The sequence below is a fragment of the Acanthopagrus latus genome, chromosome 11 (assembly GCF_904848185.1).
Source record: "Acanthopagrus latus isolate v.2019 chromosome 11, fAcaLat1.1, whole genome shotgun sequence".
NCBI classification, from domain to species: domain Eukaryota; kingdom Metazoa; phylum Chordata; class Actinopteri; order Spariformes; family Sparidae; genus Acanthopagrus; species Acanthopagrus latus.
In genome coordinates, this window is record NC_051049.1 from 23,151,974 (window position 1) to 23,160,664 (window position 8,691).

Here is an 8,691-nt window from a genome sequence, read left to right on the forward strand (position 1 = left end):
TAAATTAAGTTTATTCACCGGTAACTGTCAATACAAAAGGAGCTAAACTAGAGCAGAGAGTTAAAGGGTTACAGAGAACTCCCTTTTATGAGTTGCTATATTTCAATTGGCACACTTTCCTGATGGTCATAATGACATATCAGACTTTAATGACAGGAGACACGGAATGACGGAGATCCATCACTGGCCAAATTATCAGTGATTTACATAGCACTAAAAATAGTTGTATAAGAGTCACTTAACACAAGAACCATTTCCTTAGTCAAGGCAGACATTTGGTGTCTGGCCCATCCATCAAGACAAGCATTAGTTTTTAATTTTATAGTGCTGTCACTAATACGTTACATGAGCTCAGTTTACAGTACATTCATAACACTCACTTGGTTATGTCATATTAGGGTCATTTGGGGTAGAGCAGTGTTTTAATTCATTGTGAAAATAAATGTAATAGGACTAGTATTTGGAGGAAAATGGCCAGACTAAAAACAGGCACACTTCCAAAGCAGTAAATTTAAAGAAAAAGTACAATGAAGTACAACAAAAATCAAATTAACACATAGTAGATTGAAAGGGTTAGGGAAATAATTGGTTAATAGGGTTAACAGGGATACTAAATAACCAATCATTTAGCGATACATAGCTAGACATATTTTCAGATCATAGACCGTTACTATTTAGAAATAATAAACAGGATTAGTTTTCATGGTACTGAGCTATATCTGATGATCCACAAGGTTTTGAATATTTTCTTTCGGCTCTTTCAGGCTCTACCGGTTACCTACCTTCAACCCTCTAGCTATTTTATATCTATTTATTTTACACAGTAAAATGAAGAAGCAGAGTCAAAACAACAAAAGAAAAGAAGCAAATGGTGCAGGTGAGATAGGGAAAACTCCTAGAGGCTTATAGAAACAATCTTATTTCAGTACGCATTATAAACAAATACAAAAGTCATGTAAGCCACAAAAATACACAAAGATGCAACCTTGGGATCAAAAAACAAGCATAAAGTAGGCAACATAAAAAACAAAAAAAACATCAAATAATCAAATGATGTCATGAGAGTGTGTGTGCTTTATGCATGGTTCCAACCAATAGCCACAAGCGGTGCATCTGCTTGGGAGCATAGTTTGTTTAATTAACTCCTTAAAAAAGAGTGAGAGAGAAAGGTCAGTTATAGCCAGATATGATGAGTCCAGTTTGGTTCATCAGCTACTGATAATTATGTAATTATCAATGAATAAAATTAGTTTATATAAGTAGGTACATGTAGTCATTCATGAGACATCTTTAAGGTATTAATATTTATAGTCAATAACATCCGTTGTGCAGCATGGTATCTGCAGGTCCTTGAAATGTTGTAAATTCAGTTTAGTAAACAGCGAGAATCTTAAGTCATTACATTTGTTAATGTATTTTGTCAAAATGAGCTGAGCTCATATGCCAGAATGTTTACATTTCTGATTCAAATCATAAAACCTACCACTGAACATCATACTGTCTTTTTATATTGTACTTGCACTTACCTGACTTCTGCACAGGACCACTATAGTACATGTATACTATTAACCTTTGTATTTAAGTGCAATGCAATGCAATGCAATAAAAACATATTTGTCTTAAATTTTGTTAAAAGATATCTTGAAAATATCAATAAAAAGCATTATTTTGAGCAATGATGATTATATGAAGACTTCTGGACATGTTGTGGTACTGTTCTTATCTCACTCTCTCTTGCTTTGAGCAGATTGGACTCCTTGCGATCTAAACTGGAACAATCAGTGGATGCATTCATCAAGGCCAGGAAAGAGCTGGAGGAAATCTTTGTGAGAAGGACTTTTTCTTTGGTCTTAAATCTCTACAATAGGCGGAAATATGTCTGGCTCCATCATATCTGGAGATTGAGAGATGATGGTTTTTATTACATACTGAATATTCACTTCTGACATGGCTTTTCCTTTCCGACTAGGGCTGGGATTTTCCTTTTTCTTCTTTGTTCTTTCATTTCTAAAACTGTGAGCTGTCGTGTTAATTTTTCTCACCAGCATGTCACTGGGTTTTTATTGTTTTCCTTCGATCTCCTTGTGCCTGTATTTTAATCAGTCAGCAGAGGGCAGCAGTGAACAAGGACGGTTCCTTACTGGATCTTCTACTGACCTCAAGACTGAGCTAAAGAGACACAGGGAACTGAGTAAGTCCAACAAAACACTGTCAAATATGACTGCCAGATAAACTGAGGTTTTGAATCTGGATGTAAAATACATAAAACAAGTTACGATTTTTATTCTGTTTTAAAGTAACTGTGATGGTTTGTGCTTTTCAGCATCCAGAGTGGAGTTATCTTTGAAAGAAAATAAGGACCTTAAACATCTCAGTCAAGGTAATGTATCTGCTAATACATGCGATAAACCTAACACCTAACCTAATCTTTAATTGTTTAACATGCATGTGCTGTTATGTTTTTATGCCATCAAGACAAACACACCTACCTCACATTACTGGGATATTATCACATTGATCACTGAGAGGCTTTATGGCAACGTGCTGCTAGCTAGAGCTGAGTGCTGAACGATATCAAAAGCTGATACACATGTTTAAAGACAAGTGCAGTAAATGAATGCCTATTTTCAAAAAGGTAGCATTCATTTTGGTCAATTCAACATCTTGAATGTTTTGGAATTTTTATATGGACATCTGCCTTAAGTTATGTCCAGGATATGAGTCTAGAAATCAAATTTTGCTTGTATCAAGACTGTTTTTGCTCACATAATTTTTAAATGACATCCTCCAATTTAGTAGTTGTGATTGTGACCATATCCTGTTGCCTTTAAAGGGCTGTAGAAAAAAAACACATTTGTCCCAATTGTTTATTTCAAGATGAGCAGACAAATAAATGTAGTCATGAGGCTGAGTCATTCCAAAGGACCTCCCCATCTGCTACTACTTCACTTTGATTTGCTCAGTCCTTCATCTTCTTTGCTATGTAACATTAACAGCATCAATGGATGCTTGTTTCAGTTGCTCAGACAAAGTGTGCTCTGCGACCTTTAGAGAAAAACAACATTTTGTTATGGCTACACAAACAAGTCAGTAGATTTCCTCGGGAAAGAATTAATTTGATTACTTTAGGCACATATAATGCCTACAGCAGAGCAATTCTTGTGATCGAATCATACAATGGGGACTTGTGTAAAATTAATAGGGGGTATTGTCAGTAGGCGAGCTTGTTTTCCGATAAGGTTGTTAGAAATTATTTTAATTAGTTCCAGTAAGGGAGCTGAACATACACGATGCATTGTGGATCCACACCACAGGAATGTCACATTTTTATCACATGGTGGATCCATGAAATTTATCAGTTTTGCATAAGCCTCCTTACAACAACAGACTTCACAATGTCAAGGCAGATAGCTCTGGGAGAGAATTGGCCCTCTATGTGCATTGAGACACACATTTTAAGTAAACAAACTGTTATTCAAAGCTGCTGAGGAGTTCTGGCCTATATCTGCCGGGACCGTGGAATCCAGACAGCTGATCTTGATGGTATCTTGAAGCATGATTCTGCTCTAGTGTTAAATGTTTGTTTAGATTCGCTGCTAAGGCCTTAAGGGCTTGGATCCCAGCAATGACGACAAAGGAGGGGGAGTGAAAGAAACTCTTTGGAGAGTTTGAGTGCTTCATGAGGACGTAGGATTATACACAGTACGGGTTACTTGTTCTCTTATCTTGACATCATCAGTGGGAATCATACATTTATGTTCGATATTATGTGTGAAAGTTAGAAAACAAATAGTTTATCGTACCCGACAAAATGTAGCACGTGTATTACCATATATCTAGATTAAAAAGTATGATTGTATTTTAAATTGGGTATCTATACACTTCAATGAAGCACTACTATATACATACTGAATATGGATTTGACTAATTTCTCCACCACATCAGATGTTTTCTTGAGGTGTATAAGAGCGATTGATTTATAGATCATTGCAGTTAACTGTGTTCCACTCATAGACTCCACACTCCATAGATCCAGAGTCATTTTTTAAAATTGGATTGTCTGAGCATGACTACACTACAGGAAAATCTTTGATGGAGGACAGCTAACTTAAAGTGAGTGGTCGTTAGTTCATTCACCTAATTTAAGAACAAGGCTAAAGGCGTTTTGTGTGTGAGCACAACTCTTCAACCTGAAGTCTTTACCAACTCCACTAGGTCATCTCAGGATGTTTTAGTGGCTGCAACATGATTTCAAGTGACCAGGCACGGATGCCATTACCTGAGCCACACTGACACTGATACAGGTCACAGTATTTAAGAAGATGAAGTGACCACATTCAAAGCCAAATGCACGGTTACTAGTACTGCTGCTGTAAAAGTGCAGCAGCATTTTGACTCCCTTTAAATCAAACCTGCGGTGCAGGAGTTTTAAATTTCAATGGATGTCTGTTAGATTCAAGCCCTTGCCAAATTTAGTTAATAGAATGCTGATTAAGCCAATCACCTGCAGTTAAATCTCTCTGCATTTTACAGTTCAATATAGCTGTCAAAGTCAAAGTCTGTGGCAAAAAAGATTCATAAGCAGAAGATACCAAATCTAAGTGACACAAGTAACAATCAGCAAACTGTTAAGTACACAGAAATATCTGCCTAAGTTTGCTAGCATTAGCTACTGGTCATTAGCTACATTGTATTCAAGTGCAAGTGAGGCCCTAGCAGCAAACACTTAAGTGTGTTAACGTAAATCAGGGTACATTATAATACTTGCTCATTAAACTTTTCATTTGTAAAAGGGGAAACAAATGTTTTTTCATCTTTCTTTACATGGTCTAGATTTATATTCTAGGTCTAGATTTTGGAGTCTTGCATATTGTCTCTACTTAAAAGTATGGTAAAACAGATCTTGTATGGCAGCCATTACACACTAGGTAGAGTCCATTCTGCTTGTAAGAACTGTAAACCCTCTGTCTCCCCTCTCTTAGATGCCTAGACTCCAGCATCTCCAAGCCAATCCTCCAATCCCACTTGTCCTCCTGTTTCTTCTTCCCTACCAATATCCCCCCTTTTTTCCTGCCATGTCATTCCCATTTTCTGACTTACCCTGTCATGGTCAAAACTACATCTTTTCTCAAAGTGAGAGTGCGGTGTTGAGAAGCGCTTACGACCGTCCTTTAAGGTTAACAAAAGTTTCAGTAAGCATTCTAAAGAAGTCGCTCTCAGTGAGCAATCAGGCTTGGGGCGAGCATAAATCCTGAGGGTATAGTCACGGCATTACAAATACCCGCAGCGTCTGTATGTGCTGATGACTACAAAATTGAAAAAGAAAGGCCCTAATAATTCTGAGGCAAGTTTCCCTCAGCAGTAGGTATTGATTATTTGTGTGTGGTGAGAGATTTGGAAAATTCAATTAAAGGAGTTGTGCAAAGGATTCATAAATTCAGCCCCTCCAACCCGTATCGAGACATGGTTATGTTCTAAATCAATGCTGCGCTTCACAATATATTTTCTTAGGAACATAAAAATAAATAACATTTAAACAGTTCTGCTTACTACAGAAACAAATTTTATTTTCTCCGAAGCTTTTAAGCAAGAGTCAAGTACTGACTTGTACGCATCTTCAGGATGGTAACATTTTTATTGCAGTTTTTCCCATAAGAAAATCCTATATAATATGAATTTTGAGATGACAAAATGAGGGGAAAGGGGACGGCTCAGCAGTGTAAAAATTGATCAGGCCGTAGATGGGGCCACGTTGGGGAAGATTTGTATGTCAGCAGTAATGGGCTGTATTAAAAAGAAGATTCCTTAAGATGTCATAAAAGTGATGGGGCTGTGTCGCAGGTCGTGGGCCGCCGGCCCGGGCTGCTCCCAGACTCTGGCACATCAATCCTAGGCAGACCTCACGGAGAGATGCCACCTGCCCACTGGGAGTTTTATGCTTTCTGATTGAAAACACGGTCGCAATTAAAGGGGGGAGTTGTATATTAGGCTGTTTTGGTCCAAGTGAATCCTTCGATCGACAACGTGGGTTGCAGAGTATGCAATCTTTGCAGGCGTGATTTCTGATTTAGTGAATGTCTCTGGATTTCATCTTAGGATGCAAAAAATAGACTTCCATGTTTCTTTGAAAGATTAACAATGCAAGAAAATCAGTGTTTTTCAAAAGAAATATAGTTGAAGGTTGAATGAAAACCCTTATTGGCATCATCATCAAATGAGATTTTATGATTGTAGTTGACTTCATATTTACATTCTTCCTTCATCGACATATTTGTTCAGACTATTTTGTCTCAGCATTTGTTTTTTCTGTCTCTATGGAGACTCCCTTAATGCTTTGAAAAAAAAATTCAAGTGTATGTCAATGTATTATCAACTACTGATTTGCATTTATATACATGACTTCAGAAGTGACAGAATTTCAAAGAGTTCAATGGGAAATACTTGGATCAGTGACGTCAGTCCAATATCCATTAAGTGAATCACGTCAGTCTCTGCAGCAGATACAATCAGATCAGATCTCCCCAACAATTTGTGTTGTTGTCTTGAGCATCACCCAGATTACTGAACAGAAGGCTTTTCTTTTCCTTGATCTATAAATGCTTGAATTAAGCTTTCATCATCTCTCTTTTTAGGAAGTGTGGAGAAGGGCAGCCCCTATGAGTTTCTGAAATCCATTATGGGCTAAGGTACAATAATCTGCTTTAAATCTAATTTTATAAAGTGAAATGAATTACAAATTGTAGTTCATGACTGACAGAAATCCATTGCCATACATCTTGCTTTATTACCAGATAGTTTTGGTTTATGGAAAATATGCCTCCTGTTAACTCTTCTTTGTGAACATTCAATCTTGACAGTGACTGTGGTATGTGTAATATCACGGGGTGCCAGTGGGGTTACAATCATGTTTTCCTCTCCCATATTCCCCAGGTTTTTGTTAGCGAGGCATCTCGGCTGTTGACAGCTAATGGAATTGCTCTTCACCTCCTGTGCGTATGATCCCGCGGAGATAAGGCAGGAGATGAATGTTGAATCTGCGCTGTCAGTTGTGAGGCTGGGATGTCTTGGAAGCCGTCATTCATTTGCGGGAGAAGTGTCTGAAACGGTGGGAGCGAATCCTCTGACATGTTAGACTCTGTCTACCCGTCGGAGCCTCTGCCTGGCAGCTGACAAATGTTGATTCTACATTAACCACAATGCTACAACGCTGTGCAAATAATGTTCTTTCAGATGGCAACCCTCATCCCCGTTATGGCTAAAACTATGCAATCCTCCCCACCTGTGTAGTTTAACACCTTTTGAAAAGTAAAGGTGGGGGCGGCAGCAAACTGTCTTACACAACGCAGTAGTCTCTTTATTTGGCAGTGCCTGGGAAGGCCGAGGCCTCTCACTGCCCGAGTCGACCTAAGCAACAGCTGGTGTTCACAGCAACATTTCCTATTTCTGCCTAAGGTGGATCGTGTAACTCTCACTTTATCACCCTTAGAGGCCACGTGAAGGACAAAGCCAGCAAGCCCATAAACAAAACTAATGTTTTGATACAAGTCCCTTTGGAGATTGATAGAACGGTCCATGGTGCCTTTAATGGCCCCCTTACAACCCCTGATGCATCAGATAATCTCTTACCCATTCCAACGCTTTTCACTGTGAGATCTTAAACTGATCTGGGGTCCCGCAGGGACATTTTCTTTATCTCCCATTAGCTCAGACTTTTAGCGTTGAGTGTACAGTATCTACTTAACAGAGCCTGCCACTAGTCTGAACTTCAGAGCCACAGAAACTGGGGATTTGCATCCTTGATAACTAGTCAGAGACTAGGTGGTGACAGGAGCCGTATTTTCACTGTGGCTTGAAATTGAAAAAGGCTCACTGTCTGGTGTGTAATTATTTAACTGTATTTAATGTTTTTTAAATGTAAGAAGCAGACTGATATTGTTGAATGTGAAACCAGACAATGTAAATGCAGCCAGACATGGCAGTATTATACTTTGTAACTTTATTATAACTGTTATGTAACTGGGAGTGCAATGACAAATAATTTGTTTAGATTGTTTATCATAGATCCTTCTAAATTGATGTCTAAATGTAGTTTTCTAACTAAAACTGATGCTTGTTTTCCTTAGTATTTAATATTTGATTATTTTATTTTATTAAAGGTCCAGTGTATAAGATTTAGGGCAGAAATGGAATATAATATTTATAAAATGCTTAATTCGTGTTAGTGTTGAATTAGTATTCATTATCACCTGGTAATATGAATCTTGTGTTTTTCTTTGCATTAAAATTAGCCTTATAGATCGATGGAGAGAGCAAGTCTTCATCCAGAAGCTGCCATTTTTTCTACATGAGCCCAGAATAAACTTACCAAAAAGTGGCTCTAGAGGGCCTTTTTGTGTTTTTAGTGACTATGGTAGAGGAGGGTCAGGTGAGGGGTATTCAGGTGGTCGCAGTCTGCGATCTCACTGCTATATGCCACTAAATCCAACACACTGGACTTTAATCAGTTACACTTTTAGTCTTAGATGTCACGAACATTTGAGCAGCTTGGACCATAGACTTTATCAAAATTGTTCATTAATTTTCTGCAGCTTTTGCGAAGTTATCATGGAAATGTCATTGGTTATTTGACCAATCTTTTTAACAGTATTTAATTTGAAGTAGAAGAAGACCTAAAATAGTATTTTTTTAATG